Here is a 22,327-nt window from a genome sequence, read left to right as displayed (position 1 = left end):
TCCAGTGCTGCCTGCTGAGCAGCACTGACCAACACTGCCTGGGCCCAGGCTTTTATCTCTGAGGCCCCATTATGATGTCAGAAAGCTGGCTCTGGAATCCTGAGGGCTCCACTATGACACGTGCAAAGTTCCGTCTGAACTTTATATAAGACGGTGAGGCTCAGTCAGTCACTCAGTGTTGCCTGAGAGGGCAACACTGCAACAGCCGGCCGCCAGGCTGTCTTTTTTTTGCACAGCTAGTTGCCTCCTGGAGGCCACAAGAGGGAGACAAGGGACTGCAAAATGGAAAATAGGCATCCACCAACTTTACAGACAACTTCTCCTTGCTCCTACAACCTCCATCCTTGCACAGTTTGTTATTCTTCTAGGTAACATAGTAACAAATCCAAATTGCTGCTCTCTTTGTAGGCAAGCAAGGCTTTGTTGCAACTGCAATTCTTACTTCTTCTTGAAATGTAGGGACGACAGTACATTCCATCACATCCATCTAGTGTACACAGGTAGGTCCATTGTGGCGGGCAGGCGAGCGGGCGGGCTGCTTTATTGGCTGTTTGCTGTTCCCCTACTCCACTCCACTATTTGACTGTTGTGCTGCATCAATCAATCAATCAATCAATCAATCAATCAATCAATCAATCAATCAATCAATCAATCAATCAATCAGTGGCTGGCTCAGGTGCAGCTCTTTAACTTACCTAAAAGGGAGGGCGGAGAGAAGACAAGGAAGGTGAATGAGGTGTTCCAATGTGAAATGCCGGAAACACAGAAACACAGACGACACACAACAAGAGGTGGCAATCTATTCATTAATTGCATTTAATCAATGAGCTCATTATCACTCATGCATTGTCCAACAGGTGTTGAAATAATGGGATTAAAAGGGGAGATCCCTTCAGAAAGACAGAAACAATAGCAAAGACAAAAAACACTTTTGGAATCTGCTTTTAGTCAACACATAAGGAAAGGGTGCACCGGTCCTGGAAATACTGCAATACCAGGTCAATGCGTGGAGTGGACAGAGCAAGCTCTATTTCCATCGCCCTGTTCTAAAAATCCATTTAATATATGGTCCCCAGATAGGGGACGTATCAGATATTAAACTGATAAGAACAGATACTACACTTGATCTTAGCCAAAAGGCCGAGAAGCGATAACCCGAACGGGCCGCGCGTTGCCCGAGCCTGCCCGATACTGCTGTTCAGCCCTTGCAGCGATTCAGCCTACTTCTAGGCAATTCCATGGGGCCCTGCAGGCTCACACACTCACAGCTACACGGGAGGTGAATAAAGGCCGGAGAGGAAGCCAGACAGGATTTGCTTCTTTTGCTTGCACCACAATGCAGTGCTGAAAGAGGAGGAATCTACATAAAAACGCCTTCCTGGCAACGCCCAAATGCCCTGCTGCCATGCAGATAAACACTGGCAGCGGCAGCAAGTGCATGCCCACAGCCACCCCTTGTTCCTTCACACCTTGTATCAGCTGTAATCCAGTCCAGTCCAGTGCTGCCTGCTGAGCAGCACTGACCAACACTGCCTGGGCCCAGGCTTTTATCTCTGAGGCCCCATTATGATGTCAGAAAGCTGGCTCTGGAATCCTGAGGGCTCCACTATGACACGTGCAAAGTTCCGTCTGAACTTTATATAAGACGGTGAGGCTCAGTCAGTCACTCAGTGTTGCCTGAGAGGGCAACACTGCAACAGCCGGCCGCCAGGCTGTCTTTTTTTTGCACAGCTAGTTGCCTCCAGGAGGCCACAAGAGGGAGACAAGGGACTGCAAAATGGAAAATAGGCATCCACCAACTTTACAGACAACTTCTCCTTGCTCCTACAACCTCCATCCTTGCACAGTTTGTTATTCTTCTAGGTAACATAGTAACAAATCCAAATTGCTGCTCTCTTTGTAGGCAAGCAAGGCTTTGTTGCAACTGCAATTCTTACTTCTTCTTGAAATGTAGGGACGACAGTACATTCCATCACATCCATCTAGTGTACACAGGTAGGTCCATTGTGGCGGGCAGGCGAGCGGGCGGGCTGCTTTATTGGCTGTTTGCTGTTCCCCTACTCCACTCCACTATTTGACTGTTGTGCTGCATCAATCAATCAATCAATCAATCAATCAATCAATCAATCAATCAATCAATCAATCAGTGGCTGGCTCAGGTGCAGCTCTTTAACTTACCTAAAAGGGAGGGCGGAGAGAAGACAAGGAAGGTGAATGAGGTGTTCCAATGTGAAATGCCGGAAACACAGAAACACAGACGACACACAACAAGAGGTGGCAATCTATTCATTAATTGCATTTAATCAATGAGCTCATTATCACTCATGCATTGTCCAACAGGTGTTGAAATAATGGGATTAAAAGGGGAGATCCCTTCAGAAAGACAGAAACAATAGCAAAGACAAAAAACACTTTTGGAATCTGCTTTTAGTCAACACATAAGGAAAGGGTGCACCGGTCCTGGAAATACTGCAATACCAGGTCAATGCGTGGAGTGGACAGAGCAAGCTCTATTTCCATCTCCCTGTTCTAAAAATCCATTTAATATATGGTCCCCAGATAGGGGACGTATCAGATATTAAACTGATAAGAACAGATACTACACTTGATCTTAGCCAAAAGGCCGAGAAGCGATAACCCGAACGGGCCGCGCGTTGCCCGAGCCTGCCCGATACTGCTGTTCAGCCCTTGCAGCGATTCAGCCTACTTCTAGGCAATTCCATGGGGCCCTGCAGGCTCACACACTCACAGCTACACGGGAGGTGAATAAAGGCCGGAGAGGAAGCCAGACAGGATTTGCTTCTTTTGCTTGCACCACAATGCAGTGCTGAAAGAGGAGGAATCTACATAAAAACGCCTTCCTGGCAACGCCCAAATGCCCTGCTGCCATGCAGATAAACACTGGCAGCGGCAGCAAGTGCATGCCCACAGCCACCCCTTGTTCCTTCACACCTTGTATCAGCTGTAATCCAGTCCAGTCCAGTGCTGCCTGCTGAGCAGCACTGACCAACACTGCCTGGGCCCAGGCTTTTATCTCTGAGGCCCCATTATGATGTCAGAAAGCTGGCTCTGGAATCCTGAGGGCTCCACTATGACACGTGCAAAGTTCCGTCTGAACTTTATATAAGACGGTGAGGCTCAGTCAGTCACTCAGTGTTGCCTGAGAGGGCAACACTGCAACAGCCGGCCGCCAGGCTGTCTTTTTTTTGCACAGCTAGTTGCCTCCAGGAGGCCACAAGAGGGAGACAAGGGACTGCAAAATGGAAAATAGGCATCCACCAACTTTACAGACAACTTCTCCTTGCTCCTACAACCTCCATCCTTGCACAGTTTGTTATTCTTCTAGGTAACATAGTAACAAATCCAAATTGCTGCTCTCTTTGTAGGCAAGCAAGGCTTTGTTGCAACTGCAATTCTTACTTCTTCTTGAAATGTAGGGACGACAGTACATTCCATCACATCCATCTAGTGTACACAGGTAGGTCCATTGTGGCGGGCAGGCGAGCGGGCGGGCTGCTTTATTGGCTGTTTGCTGTTCCCCTACTCCACTCCACTATTTGACTGTTGTGCTGCATCAATCAATCAATCAATCAATCAATCAATCAATCAATCAATCAATCAATCAATCAATCAATCAATCAATCAATCAGTGGCTGGCTCAGGTGCAGCTCTTTAACTTACCTAAAAGGGAGGGCGGAGAGAAGACAAGGAAGGTGAATGAGGTGTTCCAATGTGAAATGCCGGAAACACAGAAACACAGACGACACACAACAAGAGGTGGCAATCTATTCATTAATTGCATTTAATCAATGAGCTCATTATCACTCATGCATTGTCCAACAGGTGTTGAAATAATGGGATTAAAAGGGGAGATCCCTTCAGAAAGACAGAAACAATAGCAAAGACAAAAAACACTTTTGGAATCTGCTTTTAGTCAACACATAAGGAAAGGGTGCACCGGTCCTGGAAATACTGCAATACCAGGTCAATGCGTGGAGTGGACAGAGCAAGCTCTATTTCCATCTCCCTGTTCTAAAAATCCATTTAATATATGGTCCCCAGATAGGGGACGTATCAGATATTAAACTGATAAGAACAGATACTACACTTGATCTTAGCCAAAAGGCCGAGAAGCGATAACCCGAACGGGCCGCGCGTTGCCCGAGCCTGCCCGATACTGCTGTTCAGCCCTTGCAGCGATTCAGCCTACTTCTAGGCAATTCCATGGGGCCCTGCAGGCTCACACACTCACAGCTACACGGGAGGTGAATAAAGGCCGGAGAGGAAGCCAGACAGGATTTGCTTCTTTTGCTTGCACCACAATGCAGTGCTGAAAGAGGAGGAATCTACATAAAAACGCCTTCCTGGCAACGCCCAAATGCCCTGCTGCCATGCAGATAAACACTGGCAGCGGCAGCAAGTGCATGCCCACAGCCACCCCTTGTTCCTTCACACCTTGTATCAGCTGTAATCCAGTCCAGTCCAGTGCTGCCTGCTGAGCAGCACTGACCAACACTGCCTGGGCCCAGGCTTTTATCTCTGAGGCCCCATTATGATGTCAGAAAGCTGGCTCTGGAATCCTGAGGGCTCCACTATGACACGTGCAAAGTTCCGTCTGAACTTTATATAAGACGGTGAGGCTCAGTCAGTCACTCAGTGTTGCCTGAGAGGGCAACACTGCAACAGCCGGCCGCCAGGCTGTCTTTTTTTTGCACAGCTAGTTGCCTCCAGGAGGCCACAAGAGGGAGACAAGGGACTGCAAAATGGAAAATAGGCATCCACCAACTTTACAGACAACTTCTCCTTGCTCCTACAACCTCCATCCTTGCACAGTTTGTTATTCTTCTAGGTAACATAGTAACAAATCCAAATTGCTGCTCTCTTTGTAGGCAAGCAAGGCTTTGTTGCAACTGCAATTCTTACTTCTTCTTGAAATGTAGGGACGACAGTACATTCCATCACATCCATCTAGTGTACACAGGTAGGTCCATTGTGGCGGGCAGGCGAGCGGGCGGGCTGCTTTATTGGCTGTTTGCTGTTCCCCTACTCCACTCCACTATTTGACTGTTGTGCTGCATCAATCAATCAATCAATCAATCAATCAATCAATCAATCAATCAGTGGCTGGCTCAGGTGCAGCTCTTTAACTTACCTAAAAGGGAGGGCGGAGAGAAGACAAGGAAGGTGAATGAGGTGTTCCAATGTGAAATGCCGGAAACACAGAAACACAGACGACACACAACAAGAGGTGGCAATCTATTCATTAATTGCATTTAATCAATGAGCTCATTATCACTCATGCATTGTCCAACAGGTGTTGAAATAATGGGATTAAAAGGGGAGATCCCTTCAGAAAGACAGAAACAATAGCAAAGACAAAAAACACTTTTGGAATCTGCTTTTAGTCAACACATAAGGAAAGGGTGCACCGGTCCTGGAAATACTGCAATACCAGGTCAATGCGTGGAGTGGACAGAGCAAGCTCTATTTCCATCTCCCTGTTCTAAAAATCCATTTAATATATGGTCCCCAGATAGGGGACGTATCAGATATTAAACTGATAAGAACAGATACTACACTTGATCTTAGCCAAAAGGCCGAGAAGCGATAACCCGAACGGGCCGCGCGTTGCCCGAGCCTGCCCGATACTGCTGTTCAGCCCTTGCAGCGATTCAGCCTACTTCTAGGCAATTCCATGGGGCCCTGCAGGCTCACACACTCACAGCTACACGGGAGGTGAATAAAGGCCGGAGAGGAAGCCAGACAGGATTTGCTTCTTTTGCTTGCACCACAATGCAGTGCTGAAAGAGGAGGAATCTACATAAAAACGCCTTCCTGGCAACGCCCAAATGCCCTGCTGCCATGCAGATAAACACTGGCAGCGGCAGCAAGTGCATGCCCACAGCCACCCCTTGTTCCTTCACACCTTGTATCAGCTGTAATCCAGTCCAGTCCAGTGCTGCCTGCTGAGCAGCACTGACCAACACTGCCTGGGCCCAGGCTTTTATCTCTGAGGCCCCATTATGATGTCAGAAAGCTGGCTCTGGAATCCTGAGGGCTCCACTATGACACGTGCAAAGTTCCGTCTGAACTTTATATAAGACGGTGAGGCTCAGTCAGTCACTCAGTGTTGCCTGAGAGGGCAACACTGCAACAGCCGGCCGCCAGGCTGTCTTTTTTTTGCACAGCTAGTTGCCTCCAGGAGGCCACAAGAGGGAGACAAGGGACTGCAAAATGGAAAATAGGCATCCACCAACTTTACAGACAACTTCTCCTTGCTCCTACAACCTCCATCCTTGCACAGTTTGTTATTCTTCTAGGTAACATAGTAACAAATCCAAATTGCTGCTCTCTTTGTAGGCAAGCAAGGCTTTGTTGCAACTGCAATTCTTACTTCTTCTTGAAATGTAGGGACGACAGTACATTCCATCACATCCATCTAGTGTACACAGGTAGGTCCATTGTGGCGGGCAGGCGAGCGGGCGGGCTGCTTTATTGGCTGTTTGCTGTTCCCCTACTCCACTCCACTATTTGACTGTTGTGCTGCATCAATCAATCAATCAATCAATCAATCAATCAATCAATCAATCAGTGGCTGGCTCAGGTGCAGCTCTTTAACTTACCTAAAAGGGAGGGCGGAGAGAAGACAAGGAAGGTGAATGAGGTGTTCCAATGTGAAATGCCGGAAACACAGAAACACAGACGACACACAACAAGAGGTGGCAATCTATTCATTAATTGCATTTAATCAATGAGCTCATTATCACTCATGCATTGTCCAACAGGTGTTGAAATAATGGGATTAAAAGGGGAGATCCCTTCAGAAAGACAGAAACAATAGCAAAGACAAAAAACACTTTTGGAATCTGCTTTTAGTCAACACATAAGGAAAGGGTGCTCCGGTCCTGGAAATACTGCAATACCAGGTCAATGCGTGGAGTGGACAGAGCAAGCTCTATTTCCATCTCCCTGTTCTAAAAATCCATTTAATATATGGTCCCCAGATAGGGGACGTATCAGATATTAAACTGATAAGAACAGATACTACACTTGATCTTAGCCAAAAGGCCGAGAAGCGATAACCCGAACGGGCCGCGCGTTGCCCGAGCCTGCCCGATACTGCTGTTCAGCCCTTGCAGCGATTCAGCCTACTTCTAGGCAATTCCATGGGGCCCTGCAGGCTCACACACTCACAGCTACACGGGAGGTGAATAAAGGCCGGAGAGGAAGCCAGACAGGATTTGCTTCTTTTGCTTGCACCACAATGCAGTGCTGAAAGAGGAGGAATCTACATAAAAACGCCTTCCTGGCAACGCCCAAATGCCCTGCTGCCATGCAGATAAACACTGGCAGCGGCAGCAAGTGCATGCCCACAGCCACCCCTTGTTCCTTCACACCTTGTATCAGCTGTAATCCAGTCCAGTCCAGTGCTGCCTGCTGAGCAGCACTGACCAACACTGCCTGGGCCCAGGCTTTTATCTCTGAGGCCCCATTATGATGTCAGAAAGCTGGCTCTGGAATCCTGAGGGCTCCACTATGACACGTGCAAAGTTCCGTCTGAACTTTATATAAGACGGTGAGGCTCAGTCAGTCACTCAGTGTTGCCTGAGAGGGCAACACTGCAACAGCCGGCCGCCAGGCTGTCTTTTTTTTGCACAGCTAGTTGCCTCCAGGAGGCCACAAGAGGGAGACAAGGGACTGCAAAATGGAAAATAGGCATCCACCAACTTTACAGACAACTTCTCCTTGCTCCTACAACCTCCATCCTTGCACAGTTTGTTATTCTTCTAGGTAACATAGTAACAAATCCAAATTGCTGCTCTCTTTGTAGGCAAGCAAGGCTTTGTTGCAACTGCAATTCTTACTTCTTCTTGAAATGTAGGGACGACAGTACATTCCATCACATCCATCTAGTGTACACAGGTAGGTCCATTGTGGCGGGCAGGCGAGCGGGCGGGCTGCTTTATTGGCTGTTTGCTGTTCCCCTACTCCACTCCACTATTTGACTGTTGTGCTGCATCAATCAATCAATCAATCAATCAATCAATCAATCAATCAATCAATCAATCAATCAATCAGTGGCTGGCTCAGGTGCAGCTCTTTAACTTACCTAAAAGGGAGGGCGGAGAGAAGACAAGGAAGGTGAATGAGGTGTTCCAATGTGAAATGCCGGAAACACAGAAACACAGACGACACACAACAAGAGGTGGCAATCTATTCATTAATTGCATTTAATCAATGAGCTCATTATCACTCATGCATTGTCCAACAGGTGTTGAAATAATGGGATTAAAAGGGGAGATCCCTTCAGAAAGACAGAAACAATAGCAAAGACAAAAAACACTTTTGGAATCTGCTTTTAGTCAACACATAAGGAAAGGGTGCACCGGTCCTGGAAATACTGCAATACCAGGTCAATGCGTGGAGTGGACAGAGCAAGCTCTATTTCCATCTCCCTGTTCTAAAAATCCATTTAATATATGGTCCCCAGATAGGGGACGTATCAGATATTAAACTGATAAGAACAGATACTACACTTGATCTTAGCCAAAAGGCCGAGAAGCGATAACCCGAACGGGCCGCGCGTTGCCCGAGCCTGCCCGATACTGCTGTTCAGCCCTTGCAGCGATTCAGCCTACTTCTAGGCAATTCCATGGGGCCCTGCAGGCTCACACACTCACAGCTACACGGGAGGTGAATAAAGGCCGGAGAGGAAGCCAGACAGGATTTGCTTCTTTTGCTTGCACCACAATGCAGTGCTGAAAGAGGAGGAATCTACATAAAAACGCCTTCCTGGCAACGCCCAAATGCCCTGCTGCCATGCAGATAAACACTGGCAGCGGCAGCAAGTGCATGCCCACAGCCACCCCTTGTTCCTTCACACCTTGTATCAGCTGTAATCCAGTCCAGTCCAGTGCTGCCTGCTGAGCAGCACTGACCAACACTGCCTGGGCCCAGGCTTTTATCTCTGAGGCCCCATTATGATGTCAGAAAGCTGGCTCTGGAATCCTGAGGGCTCCACTATGACACGTGCAAAGTTCCGTCTGAACTTTATATAAGACGGTGAGGCTCAGTCAGTCACTCAGTGTTGCCTGAGAGGGCAACACTGCAACAGCCTGCCGCCAGGCTGTCTTTTTTTTGCACAGCTAGTTGCCTCCAGGAGGCCACAAGAGGGAGACAAGGGACTGCAAAATGGAAAATAGGCATCCACCAACTTTACAGACAACTTCTCCTTGCTCCTACAACCTCCATCCTTGCACAGTTTGTTATTCTTCTAGGTAACATAGTAACAAATCCAAATTGCTGCTCTCTTTGTAGGCAAGCAAGGCTTTGTTGCAACTGCAATTCTTACTTCTTCTTGAAATGTAGGGACGACAGTACATTCCATCACATCCATCTAGTGTACACAGGTAGGTCCATTGTGGCGGGCAGGCGAGCGGGCGGGCTGCTTTATTGGCTGTTTGCTGTTCCCCTACTCCACTCCACTATTTGACTGTTGTGCTGCATCAATCAATCAATCAATCAATCAATCAATCAATCAATCAATCAATCAATCAATCAATCAGTGGCTGGCTCAGGTGCAGCTCTTTAACTTACCTAAAAGGGAGGGCGGAGAGAAGACAAGGAAGGTGAATGAGGTGTTCCAATGTGAAATGCCGGAAACACAGAAACACAGACGACACACAACAAGAGGTGGCACTCTATTCATTAATTGCATTTAATCAATGAGCTCATTATCACTCATGCATTGTCCAACAGGTGTTGAAATAATGGGATTAAAAGGGGAGATCCCTTCAGAAAGACAGAAACAATAGCAAAGACAAAAAACACTTTTGGAATCTGCTTGCTTTTAGTCAACACATAAGGAAAGGGTGCACCGGTCCTGGAAATACTGCAATACCAGGTCAATGCGTGGAGTGGACAGAGCAAGCTCTATTTCCATCTCCCTGTTCTAAAAATCCATTTAATATATGGTCCCCAGATAGGGGACGTATCAGATATTAAACTGATAAGAACAGATACTACACTTGATCTTAGCCAAAAGGCCGAGAAGCGATAACCCGAACGGGCCGCGCGTTGCCCGAGCCTGCCCGATACTGCTGTTCAGCCCTTGCAGCGATTCAGCCTACTTCTAGGCAATTCCATGGGGCCCTGCAGGCTCACACACTCACAGCTACACGGGAGGTGAATAAAGGCCGGAGAGGAAGCCAGACAGGATTTGCTTCTTTTGCTTGCACCACAATGCAGTGCTGAAAGAGGAGGAATCTACATAAAAACGCCTTCCTGGCAACGCCCAAATGCCCTGCTGCCATGCAGATAAACACTGGCAGCGGCAGCAAGTGCATGCCCACAGCCACCCCTTGTTCCTTCACACCTTGTATCAGCTGTAATCCAGTCCAGTCCAGTGCTGCCTGCTGAGCAGCACTGACCAACACTGCCTGGGCCCAGGCTTTTATCTCTGAGGCCCCATTATGATGTCAGAAAGCTGGCTCTGGAATCCTGAGGGCTCCACTATGACACGTGCAAAGTTCCGTCTGAACTTTATATAAGACGGTGAGGCTCAGTCAGTCACTCAGTGTTGCCTGAGAGGGCAACACTGCAACAGCCGGCCGCCAGGCTGTCTTTTTTTTGCACAGCTAGTTGCCTCCAGGAGGCCACAAGAGGGAGACAAGGGACTGCAAAATGGAAAATAGGCATCCACCAACTTTACAGACAACTTCTCCTTGCTCCTACAACCTCCATCCTTGCACAGTTTGTTATTCTTCTAGGTAACATAGTAACAAATCCAAATTGCTGCTCTCTTTGTAGGCAAGCAAGGCTTTGTTGCAACTGCAATTCTTACTTCTTCTTGAAATGTAGGGACGACAGTACATTCCATCACATCCATCTAGTGTACACAGGTAGGTCCATTGTGGCGGGCAGGCGAGCGGGCGGGCTGCTTTATTGGCTGTTTGCTGTTCCCCTACTCCACTCCACTATTTGACTGTTGTGCTGCATCAATCAATCAATCAATCAATCAATCAATCAATCAATCAATCAATCAATCAATCAGTGGCTGGCTCAGGTGCAGCTCTTTAACTTACCTAAAAGGGAGGGCGGAGAGAAGACAAGGAAGGTGAATGAGGTGTTCCAATGTGAAATGCCGGAAACACAGAAACACAGACGACACACAACAAGAGGTGGCAATCTATTCATTAATTGCATTTAATCAATGAGCTCATTATCACTCATGCATTGTCCAACAGGTGTTGAAATAATGGGATTAAAAGGGGAGATCCCTTCAGAAAGACAGAAACAATAGCAAAGACAAAAAACACTTTTGGAATCTGCTTTTAGTCAACACATAAGGAAAGGGTGCACCGGTCCTGGAAATACTGCAATACCAGGTCAATGCGTGGAGTGGACAGAGCAAGCTCTATTTCCATCTCCCTGTTCTAAAAATCCATTTAATATATGGTCCCCAGATAGGGGACGTATCAGATATTAAACTGATAAGAACAGATACTACACTTGATCTTAGCCAAAAGGCCGAGAAGCGATAACCCGAACGGGCCGCGCGTTGCCCGAGCCTGCCCGATACTGCTGTTCAGCCCTTGCAGCGATTCAGCCTACTTCTAGGCAATTCCATGGGGCCCTGCAGGCTCACACACTCACAGCTACACGGGAGGTGAATAAAGGCCGGAGAGGAAGCCAGACAGGATTTGCTTCTTTTGCTTGCACCACAATGCAGTGCTGAAAGAGGAGGAATCTACATAAAAACGCCTTCCTGGCAACGCCCAAATGCCCTGCTGCCATGCAGATAAACACTGGCAGCGGCAGCAAGTGCATGCCCACAGCCACCCCTTGTTCCTTCACACCTTGTATCAGCTGTAATCCAGTCCAGTCCAGTGCTGCCTGCTGAGCAGCACTGACCAACACTGCCTGGGCCCAGGCTTTTATCTCTGAGGCCCCATTATGATGTCAGAAAGCTGGCTCTGGAATCCTGAGGGCTCCACTATGACACGTGCAAAGTTCCGTCTGAACTTTATATAAGACGGTGAGGCTCAGTCAGTCACTCAGTGTTGCCTGAGAGGGCAACACTGCAACAGCCGGCCGCCAGGCTGTCTTTTTTTTGCACAGCTAGTTGCCTCCAGGAGGCCACAAGAGGGAGACAAGGGACTGCAAAATGGAAAATAGGCATCCACCAACTTTACAGACAACTTCTCCTTGCTCCTACAACCTCCATCCTTGCACAGTTTGTTATTCTTCTAGGTAACATAGTAACAAATCCAAATTGCTGCTCTCTTTGTAGGCAAGCAAGGCTTTGTTGCAACTGCAATTCTTACTTCTTCTTGAAATGTAGGGACGACAGTACATTCCATCACATCCATCTAGTGTACACAGGTAGGTCCATTGTGGCGGGCAGGCGAGCGGGCGGGCTGCTTTATTGGCTGTTTGCTGTTCCCCTACTCCACTCCACTATTTGACTGTTGTGCTGCATCAATCAATCAATCAATCAATCAATCAATCAATCAATCAGTGGCTGGCTCAGGTGCAGCTCTTTAACTTACCTAAAAGGGAGGGCGGAGAGAAGACAAGGAAGGTGAATGAGGTGTTCCAATGTGAAATGCCGGAAACACAGAAACACAGACGACACACAACAAGAGGTGGCAATCTATTCATTAATTGCATTTAATCAATGAGCTCATTATCACTCATGCATTGTCTAACAGGTGTTGAAATAATGGGATTAAAAGGGGAGATCCCTTCAGAAAGACAGAAACAATAGCAAAGACAAAAAACACTTTTGGAATCTGCTTTTAGTCAACACATAAGGAAAGGGTGCACCGGTCCTGGAAATACTGCAATACCAGGTCAATGCGTGGAGTGGACAGAGCAAGCTCTATTTCCATCTCCCTGTTCTAAAAATCCATTTAATATATGGTCCCCAGATAGGGGACGTATCAGATATTAAACTGATAAGAACAGATACTACACTTGATCTTAGCCAAAAGGCCGAGAAGCGATAACCCGAACGGGCCGCGCGTTGCCCGAGCCTGCCCGATACTGCTGTTCAGCCCTTGCAGCGATTCAGCCTACTTCTAGGCAATTCCATGGGGCCCTGCAGGCTCACACACTCACAGCTACACGGGAGGTGAATAAAGGCCGGAGAGGAAGCCAGACAGGATTTGCTTCTTTTGCTTGCACCACAATGCAGTGCTGAAAGAGGAGGAATCTACATAAAAACGCCTTCCTGGCAACGCCCAAATGCCCTGCTGCCATGCAGATAAACACTGGCAGCGGCAGCAAGTGCATGCCCACAGCCACCCCTTGTTCCTTCACACCTTGTATCAGCTGTAATCCAGTCCAGTCCAGTGCTGCCTGCTGAGCAGCACTGACCAACACTGCCTGGGCCCAGGCTTTTATCTCTGAGGCCCCATTATGATGTCAGAAAGCTGGCTCTGGAATCCTGAGGGCTCCACTATGACACGTGCAAAGTTCCGTCTGAACTTTATATAAGACGGTGAGGCTCAGTCAGTCACTCAGTGTTGCCTGAGAGGGCAACACTGCAACAGCCGGCCGCCAGGCTGTCTTTTTTTTGCACAGCTAGTTGCCTCCAGGAGGCCACAAGAGGGAGACAAGGGACTGCAAAATGGAAAATAAGCATCCACCAACTTTACAGACAACTTCTCCTTGCTCCTACAACCTCCATCCTTGCACAGTTTGTTATTCTTCTAGGTAACATAGTAACAAATCCAAATTGCTGCTCTCTTTGTAGGCAAGCAAGGCTTTGTTGCAACTGCAATTCTTACTTCTTCTTGAAATGTAGGGACGACAGTACATTCCATCACATCCATCTAGTGTACACAGGTAGGTCCATTGTGGCGGGCAGGCGAGCGGGCGGGCTGCTTTATTGGCTGTTTGCTGTTCCCCTACTCCACTCCACTATTTGACTGTTGTGCTGCATCAATCAATCAATCAATCAATCAATCAATCAATCAATCAATCAATCAATCAGTGGCTGGCTCAGGTGCAGCTCTTTAACTTACCTAAAAGGGAGGGCGGAGAGAAGACAAGGAAGGTGAATGAGGTGTTCCAATGTGAAATGCCGGAAACACAGAAACACAGACGACACACAACAAGAGGTGGCAATCTATTCATTAATTGCATTTAATCAATGAGCTCATTATCACTCATGCATTGTCCAACAGGTGTTGAAATAATGGGATTAAAAGGGGAGATCCCTTCAGAAAGACAGAAACAATAGCAAAGACAAAAAACACTTTTGGAATCTGCTTTTAGTCAACACATAAGGAAAGGGTGCACCGGTCCTGGAAATACTGCAATACCAGGTCAATGCGTGGAGTGGACAGAGCAAGCTCTATTTCCATCTCCCTGTTCTAAAAATCCATTTAATATATGGTCCCCAGATAGGGGACGTATCAGATATTAAACTGATAAGAACAGATACTACACTTGATCTTAGCCAAAAGGCCGAGAAGCGATAACCCGAACGGGCCGCGCGTTGCCCGAGCCTGCCCGATACTGCTGTTCAGCCCTTGCAGCGATTCAGCCTACTTCTAGGCAATTCCATGGGGCCCTGCAGGCTCACACACTCACAGCTACACGGGAGGTGAATAAAGGCCGGAGAGGAAGCCAGACAGGATTTGCTTCTTTTGCTTGCACCACAATGCAGTGCTGAAAGAGGAGGAATCTACATAAAAACGCCTTCCTGGCAACGCCCAAATGCCCTGCTGCCATGCAGATAAACACTGGCAGCGGCAGCAAGTGCATGCCCACAGCCACCCCTTGTTCCTTCACACCTTGTATCAGCTGTAATCCAGTCCAGTCCAGTGCTGCCTGCTGAGCAGCACTGACCAACACTGCCTGGGCCCAGGCTTTTATCTCTGAGGCCCCATTATGATGTCAGAAAGCTGGCTCTGGAATCCTGAGGGCTCCACTATGACACGTGCAAAGTTCCGTCTGAACTTTATATAAGACGGTGAGGCTCAGTCAGTCACTCAGTGTTGCCTGAGAGGGCAACACTGCAACAGCCGGCCGCCAGGCTGTCTTTTTTTTGCACAGCTAGTTGCCTCCAGGAGGCCACAAGAGGGAGACAAGGGACTGCAAAATGGAAAATAAGCATCCACCAACTTTACAGACAACTTCTCCTTGCTCCTACAACCTCCATCCTTGCACAGTTTGTTATTCTTCTAGGTAACATAGTAACAAATCCAAATTGCTGCTCTCTTTGTAGGCAAGCAAGGCTTTGTTGCAACTGCAATTCTTACTTCTTCTTGAAATGTAGGGACGACAGTACATTCCATCACATCCATCTAGTGTACACAGGTAGGTCCATTGTGGCGGGCAGGCGAGCGGGCGGGCTGCTTTATTGGCTGTTTGCTGTTCCCCTACTCCACTCCACTATTTGACTGTTGTGCTGCATCAATCAATCAATCAATCAATCAATCAATCAATCAATCAATCAATCAATCAATCAGTGGCTGGCTCAGGTGCAGCTCTTTAACTTACCTAAAAGGGAGGGCGGAGAGAAGACAAGGAAGGTGAATGAGGTGTTCCAATGTGAAATGCCGGAAACACAGAAACACAGACGACACACAACAAGAGGTGGCAATCTATTCATTAATTGCATTTAATCAATGAGCTCATTATCACTCATGCATTGTCCAACAGGTGTTGAAATAATGGGATTAAAAGGGGAGATCCCTTCAGAAAGACAGAAACAATAGCAAAGACAAAAAACACTTTTGGAATCTGCTTTTAGTCAACACATAAGGAAAGGGTGCACCGGTCCTGGAAATACTGCAATACCAGGTCAATGCGTGGAGTGGACAGAGCAAGCTCTATTTCCATCTCCCTGTTCTAAAAATCCATTTAATATATGGTCCCCAGATAGGGGACGTATCAGATATTAAACTGATAAGAACAGATACTACACTTGATCTTAGCCAAAAGGCCGAGAAGCGATAACCCGAACGGGCCGCGCGTTGCCCGAGCCTGCCCGATACTGCTGTTCAGCCCTTGCAGCGATTCAGCCTACTTCTAGGCAATTCCATGGGGCCCTGCAGGCTCACACACTCACAGCTACACGGGAGGTGAATAAAGGCCGGAGAGGAAGCCAGACAGGATTTGCTTCTTTTGCTTGCACCACAATGCAGTGCTGAAAGAGGAGGAATCTACATAAAAACGCCTTCCTGGCAACGCCCAAATGCCCTGCTGCCATGCAGATAAACACTGGCAGCGGCAGCAAGTGCATGCCCACAGCCACCCCTTGTTCCTTCACACCTTGTATCAGCTGTAATCCAGTCCAGTCCAGTGCTGCCTGCTGAGCAGCACTGACCAACACTGCCTGGGCCCAGGCTTTTATCTCTGAGGCCCCATTATGATGTCAGAAAGCTGGCTCTGGAATCCTGAGGGCTCCACTATGACACGTGCAAAGTTCCGTCTGAACTTTATATAAGACGGTGAGGCTCAGTCAGTCACTCAGTGTTGCCTGAGAGGGCAACACTGCAACAGCCGGCCGCCAGGCTGTCTTTTTTTTGCACAGCTAGTTGCCTCCAGGAGGCCACAAGAGGGAGACAAGGGACTGCAAAATGGAAAATAGGCATCCACCAACTTTACAGACAACTTCTCCTTGCTCCTACAACCTCCATCCTTGCACAGTTTGTTATTCTTCTAGGTAACATAGTAACAAATCCAAATTGCTGCTCTCTTTGTAGGCAAGCAAGGCTTTGTTGCAACTGCAATTCTTACTTCTTCTTGAAATGTAGGGACGACAGTACATTCCATCACATCCATCTAGTGTACACAGGTAGGTCCATTGTGGCGGGCAGGCGAGCGGGCGGGCTGCTTTATTGGCTGTTTGCTGTTCCCCTACTCCACTCCACTATTTGACTGTTGTGCTGCATCAATCAATCAATCAATCAATCAATCAATCAATCAATCAATCAATCAATCAATCAATCAGTGGCTGGCTCAGGTGCAGCTCTTTAACTTACCTAAAAGGGAGGGCGGAGAGAAGACAAGGAAGGTGAATGAGGTGTTCCAATGTGAAATGCCGGAAACACAGAAACACAGACGACACACAACAAGAGGTGGCAATCTATTCATTAATTGCATTTAATCAATGAGCTCATTATCACTCATGCATTGTCCAACAGGTGTTGAAATAATGGGATTAAAAGGGGAGATCCCTTCAGAAAGACAGAAACAATAGCAAAGACAAAAAACACTTTTGGAATCTGCTTTTAGTCAACACATAAGGAAAGGGTGCACCGGTCCTGGAAATACTGCAATACCAGGTCAATGCGTGGAGTGGACAGAGCAAGCTCTATTTCCATCTCCCTGTTCTAAAAATCCATTTAATATATGGTCCCCAGATAGGGGACGTATCAGATATTAAACTGATAAGAACAGATACTACACTTGATCTTAGCCAAAAGGCCGAGAAGCGATAACCCGAACGGGCCGCGCGTTGCCCGAGCCTGCCCGATACTGCTGTTCAGCCCTTGCAGCGATTCAGCCTACTTCTAGGCAATTCCATGGGGCCCTGCAGGCTCACACACTCACAGCTACACGGGAGGTGAATAAAGGCCGGAGAGGAAGCCAGACAGGATTTGCTTCTTTTGCTTGCACCACAATGCAGTGCTGAAAGAGGAGGAATCTACATAAAAACGCCTTCCTGGCAACGCCCAAATGCCCTGCTGCCATGCAGATAAACACTGGCAGCGGCAGCAAGTGCATGCCCACAGCCACCCCTTGTTCCTTCACACCTTGTATCAGCTGTAATCCAGTCCAGTCCAGTGCTGCCTGCTGAGCAGCACTGACCAACACTGCCTGGGCCCAGGCTTTTATCTCTGAGGCCCCATTATGATGTCAGAAAGCTGGCTCTGGAATCCTGAGGGCTCCACTATGACACGTGCAAAGTTCCGTCTGAACTTTATATAAGACGGTGAGGCTCAGTCAGTCACTCAGTGTTGCCTGAGAGGGCAACACTGCAACAGCCGGCCGCCAGGCTGTCTTTTTTTTGCACAGCTAGTTGCCTCCAGGAGGCCACAAGAGGGAGACAAGGGACTGCAAAATGGAAAATAGGCATCCACCAACTTTACAGACAACTTCTCCTTGCTCCTACAACCTCCATCCTTGCACAGTTTGTTATTCTTCTAGGTAACATAGTAACAAATCCAAATTGCTGCTCTCTTTGTAGGCAAGCAAGGCTTTGTTGCAACTGCAATTCTTACTTCTTCTTGAAATGTAGGGACGACAGTACATTCCATCACATCCATCTAGTGTACACAGGTAGGTCCATTGTGGCGGGCAGGCGAGCGGGCGGGCTGCTTTATTGGCTGTTTGCTGTTCCCCTACTCCACTCCACTATTTGACTGTTGTGCTGCATCAATCAATCAATCAATCAATCAATCAATCAATCAATCAATCAATCAATCAATCAATCAGTGGCTGGCTCAGGTGCAGCTCTTTAACTTACCTAAAAGGGAGGGCGGAGAGAAGACAAGGAAGGTGAATGAGGTGTTCCAATGTGAAATGCCGGAAACACAGAAACACAGACGACACACAACAAGAGGTGGCAATCTATTCATTAATTGCATTTAATCAATGAGCTCATTATCACTCATGCATTGTCCAACAGGTGTTGAAATAATGGGATTAAAAGGGGAGATCCCTTCAGAAAGACAGAAACAATAGCAAAGACAAAAAACACTTTTGGAATCTGCTTTTAGTCAACACATAAGGAAAGGGTGCACCGGTCCTGGAAATACTGCAATACCAGGTCAATGCGTGGAGTGGACAGAGCAAGCTCTATTTCCATCTCCCTGTTCTAAAAATCCATTTAATATATGGTCCCCAGATAGGGGACGTATCAGATATTAAACTGATAAGAACAGATACTACACTTGATCTTAGCCAAAAGGCCGAGAAGCGATAACCCGAACGGGCCGCGCGTTGCCCGAGCCTGCCCGATACTGCTGTTCAGCCCTTGCAGCGATTCAGCCTACTTCTAGGCAATTCCATGGGGCCCTGCAGGCTCACACACTCACAGCTACACGGGAGGTGAATAAAGGCCGGAGAGGAAGCCAGACAGGATTTGCTTCTTTTGCTTGCACCACAATGCAGTGCTGAAAGAGGAGGAATCTACATAAAAACGCCTTCCTGGCAACGCCCAAATGCCCTGCTGCCATGCAGATAAACACTGGCAGCAGCAGCAAGTGCATGCCCACAGCCACCCCTTGTTCCTTCACACCTTGTATCAGCTGTAATCCAGTCCAGTCCAGTGCTGCCTGCTGAGCAGCACTGACCAACACTGCCTGGGCCCAGGCTTTTATCTCTGAGGCCCCATTATGATGTCAGAAAGCTGGCTCTGGAATCCTGAGGGCTCCACTATGACACGTGCAAAGTTCCGTCTGAACTTTATATAAGACGGTGAGGCTCAGTCAGTCACTCAGTGTTGCCTGAGAGGGCAACACTGCAACAGCCGGCCGCCAGGCTGTCTTTTTTTTGCACAGCTAGTTGCCTCCAGGAGGCCACAAGAGGGAGACAAGGGACTGCAAAATGGAAAATAGGCATCCACCAACTTTACAGACAACTTCTCCTTGCTCCTACAACCTCCATCCTTGCACAGTTTGTTATTCTTCTAGGTAACATAGTAACAAATCCAAATTGCTGCTCTCTTTGTAGGCAAGCAAGGCTTTGTTGCAACTGCAATTCTTACTTCTTCTTGAAATGTAGGGACGACAGTACATTCCATCACATCCATCTAGTGTACACAGGTAGGTCCATTGTGGCGGGCAGGCGAGCGGGCGGGCTGCTTTATTGGCTGTTTGCTGTTCCCCTACTCCACTCCACTATTTGACTGTTGTGCTGCATCAATCAATCAATCAATCAATCAATCAATCAATCAATCAATCAATCAATCAATCAATCAGTGGCTGGCTCAGGTGCAGCTCTTTAACTTACCTAAAAGGGAGGGCGGAGAGAAGACAAGGAAGGTGAATGAGGTGTTCCAATGTGAAATGCCGGAAACACAGAAACACAGACGACACACAACAAGAGGTGGCAATCTATTCATTAATTGCATTTAATCAATGAGCTCATTATCACTCATGCATTGTCCAACAGGTGTTGAAATAATGGGATTAAAAGGGGAGATCCCTTCAGAAAGACAGAAACAATAGCAAAGACAAAAAACACTTTTGGAATCTGCTTTTAGTCAACACATAAGGAAAGGGTGCACCGGTCCTGGAAATACTGCAATACCAGGTCAATGCGTGGAGTGGACAGAGCAAGCTCTATTTCCATCTCCCTGTTCTAAAAATCCATTTAATATATGGTCCCCAGATAGGGGACGTATCAGATATTAAACTGATAAGAACAGATACTACACTTGATCTTAGCCAAAAGGCCGAGAAGCGATAACCCGAACGGGCCGCGCGTTGCCCGAGCCTGCCCGATACTGCTGTTCAGCCCTTGCAGCGATTCAGCCTACTTCTAGGCAATTCCATGGGGCCCTGCAGGCTCACACACTCACAGCTACACGGGAGGTGAATAAAGGCCGGAGAGGAAGCCAGACAGGATTTGCTTCTTTTGCTTGCACCACAATGCAGTGCTGAAAGAGGAGGAATCTACATAAAAACGCCTTCCTGGCAACGCCCAAATGCCCTGCTGCCATGCAGATAAACACTGGCAGCGGCAGCAAGTGCATGCCCACAGCCACCCCTTGTTCCTTCACACCTTGTATCAGCTGTAATCCAGTCCAGTCCAGTGCTGCCTGCTGAGCAGCACTGACCAACACTGCCTGGGCCCAGGCTTTTATCTCTGAGGCCCCATTATGATGTCAGAAAGCTGGCTCTGGAATCCTGAGGGCTCCACTATGACACGTGCAAAGTTCCGTCTGAACTTTATATAAGACGGTGAGGCTCAGTCAGTCACTCAGTGTTGCCTGAGAGGGCAACACTGCAACAGCCGGCCGCCAGGCTGTCTTTTTTTTGCACAGCTAGTTGCCTCCAGGAGGCCACAAGAGGGAGACAAGGGACTGCAAAATGGAAAATAGGCATCCACCAACTTTACAGACAACTTCTCCTTGCTCCTACAACCTCCATCCTTGCACAGTTTGTTATTCTTCTAGGTAACATAGTAACAAATCCAAATTGCTGCTCTCTTTGTAGGCAAGCAAGGCTTTGTTGCAACTGCAATTCTTACTTCTTCTTGAAATGTAGGGACGACAGTACATTCCATCACATCCATCTAGTGTACACAGGTAGGTCCATTGTGGCGGGCAGGCGAGCGGGCGGGCTGCTTTATTGGCTGTTTGCTGTTCCCCTACTCCACTCCACTATTTGACTGTTGTGCTGCATCAATCAATCAATCAATCAATCAATCAATCAATCAATCAATCAATCAATCAATCAATCAGTGGCTGGCTCAGGTGCAGCTCTTTAACTTACCTAAAAGGGATGGCGGAGAGAAGACAAGGAAGGTGAATGAGGTGTTCCAATGTGAAATGCCGGAAACACAGAAACACAGACGACACACAACAAGAGGTGGCAATCTATTCATTAATTGCATTTAATCAATGAGCTCATTATCACTCATGCATTGTCCAACAGGTGTTGAAATAATGGGATTAAAAGGGGAGATCCCTTCAGAAAGACAGAAACAATAGCAAAGACAAAAAACACTTTTGGAATCTGCTTTTAGTCAACACATAAGGAAAGGGTGCACCGGTCCTGGAAATACTGCAATACCAGGTCAATGCGTGGAGTGGACAGAGCAAGCTCTATTTCCATCTCCCTGTTCTAAAAATCCATTTAATATATGGTCCCCAGATAGGGGACGTATCAGATATTAAACTGATAAGAACAGATACTACACTTGATCTTAGCCAAAAGGCCGAGAAGCGATAACCCGAACGGGCCGCGCGTTGCCCGAGCCTGCCCGATACTGCTGTTCAGCCCTTGCAGCGATTCAGCCTACTTCTAGGCAATTCCATGGGGCCCTGCAGGCTCACACACTCACAGCTACACGGGAGGTGAATAAAGGCCGGAGAGGAAGCCAGACAGGATTTGCTTCTTTTGCTTGCACCACAATGCAGTGCTGAAAGAGGAGGAATCTACATAAAAACGCCTTCCTGGCAACGCCCAAATGCCCTGCTGCCATGCAGATAAACACTGGCAGCGGCAGCAAGTGCATGCCCACAGCCACCCCTTGTTCCTTCACACCTTGTATCAGCTGTAATCCAGTCCAGTCCAGTGCTGCCTGCTGAGCAGCACTGACCAACACTGCCTGGGCCCAGGCTTTTATCTCTGAGGCC

The 22,327-nt window shown here is 47.7% G+C and overlaps 15 non-coding genes across 15 annotated transcripts; all 15 read right to left on the bottom strand.

Annotated features, from left to right (window-relative positions):
- Positions 1–961: 961 nt before the first annotated feature.
- Positions 962–1,152, bottom strand: LOC142733523 (U2 spliceosomal RNA). The gene has a single exon (XR_012880154.1). It is a non-coding gene; the product is annotated as a U2 spliceosomal RNA (small nuclear RNA).
- Positions 1,153–2,444: 1,292 nt separating this feature from the next.
- Positions 2,445–2,635, bottom strand: LOC142733565 (U2 spliceosomal RNA). Its single transcript, XR_012880191.1, has one exon. It is a non-coding gene; the product is annotated as a U2 spliceosomal RNA (small nuclear RNA).
- A 1,312-nt stretch (positions 2,636–3,947) lies between these two features.
- Positions 3,948–4,138, bottom strand: LOC142733564 (U2 spliceosomal RNA). Its single transcript, XR_012880190.1, has one exon. It is a non-coding gene; the product is annotated as a U2 spliceosomal RNA (small nuclear RNA).
- Positions 4,139–5,418: 1,280 nt separating this feature from the next.
- Positions 5,419–5,609, bottom strand: LOC142733563 (U2 spliceosomal RNA). Its single transcript, XR_012880189.1, has one exon. It is a non-coding gene; the product is annotated as a U2 spliceosomal RNA (small nuclear RNA).
- Positions 5,610–6,889: 1,280 nt separating this feature from the next.
- LOC142733520 (U2 spliceosomal RNA) lies at positions 6,890–7,080 on the bottom strand. Its single transcript, XR_012880151.1, has one exon. It is a non-coding gene; the product is annotated as a U2 spliceosomal RNA (small nuclear RNA).
- Positions 7,081–8,376: 1,296 nt separating this feature from the next.
- On the bottom strand, positions 8,377–8,567 carry LOC142733562 (U2 spliceosomal RNA). The gene has a single exon (XR_012880188.1). It is a non-coding gene; the product is annotated as a U2 spliceosomal RNA (small nuclear RNA).
- A 1,300-nt stretch (positions 8,568–9,867) lies between these two features.
- On the bottom strand, positions 9,868–10,058 carry LOC142733560 (U2 spliceosomal RNA). Its single transcript, XR_012880187.1, has one exon. It is a non-coding gene; the product is annotated as a U2 spliceosomal RNA (small nuclear RNA).
- Positions 10,059–11,350: 1,292 nt separating this feature from the next.
- Positions 11,351–11,541, bottom strand: LOC142733559 (U2 spliceosomal RNA). Its single transcript, XR_012880186.1, has one exon. It is a non-coding gene; the product is annotated as a U2 spliceosomal RNA (small nuclear RNA).
- A 1,276-nt stretch (positions 11,542–12,817) lies between these two features.
- Positions 12,818–13,008, bottom strand: LOC142733557 (U2 spliceosomal RNA). The gene has a single exon (XR_012880184.1). It is a non-coding gene; the product is annotated as a U2 spliceosomal RNA (small nuclear RNA).
- Positions 13,009–14,296: 1,288 nt separating this feature from the next.
- Positions 14,297–14,487, bottom strand: LOC142733556 (U2 spliceosomal RNA). The gene has a single exon (XR_012880183.1). It is a non-coding gene; the product is annotated as a U2 spliceosomal RNA (small nuclear RNA).
- Positions 14,488–15,779: 1,292 nt separating this feature from the next.
- Positions 15,780–15,970, bottom strand: LOC142733555 (U2 spliceosomal RNA). Its single transcript, XR_012880182.1, has one exon. It is a non-coding gene; the product is annotated as a U2 spliceosomal RNA (small nuclear RNA).
- A 1,296-nt stretch (positions 15,971–17,266) lies between these two features.
- On the bottom strand, positions 17,267–17,457 carry LOC142733554 (U2 spliceosomal RNA). Its single transcript, XR_012880181.1, has one exon. It is a non-coding gene; the product is annotated as a U2 spliceosomal RNA (small nuclear RNA).
- Positions 17,458–18,753: 1,296 nt separating this feature from the next.
- On the bottom strand, positions 18,754–18,944 carry LOC142733553 (U2 spliceosomal RNA). The gene has a single exon (XR_012880180.1). It is a non-coding gene; the product is annotated as a U2 spliceosomal RNA (small nuclear RNA).
- Positions 18,945–20,240: 1,296 nt separating this feature from the next.
- Positions 20,241–20,431, bottom strand: LOC142733552 (U2 spliceosomal RNA). Its single transcript, XR_012880179.1, has one exon. It is a non-coding gene; the product is annotated as a U2 spliceosomal RNA (small nuclear RNA).
- Positions 20,432–21,727: 1,296 nt separating this feature from the next.
- LOC142733551 (U2 spliceosomal RNA) lies at positions 21,728–21,918 on the bottom strand. Its single transcript, XR_012880178.1, has one exon. It is a non-coding gene; the product is annotated as a U2 spliceosomal RNA (small nuclear RNA).
- Between the last annotated feature and the right edge of the window lie 409 nt (positions 21,919–22,327).

This window comes from Rhinoderma darwinii, unplaced genomic scaffold, assembly GCF_050947455.1.
Source record: "Rhinoderma darwinii isolate aRhiDar2 unplaced genomic scaffold, aRhiDar2.hap1 Scaffold_959, whole genome shotgun sequence".
NCBI classification, from domain to species: Eukaryota; Metazoa; Chordata; class Amphibia; order Anura; family Rhinodermatidae; genus Rhinoderma; species Rhinoderma darwinii.
This window is presented reverse-complemented; position numbering and strand designations above follow the sequence as displayed.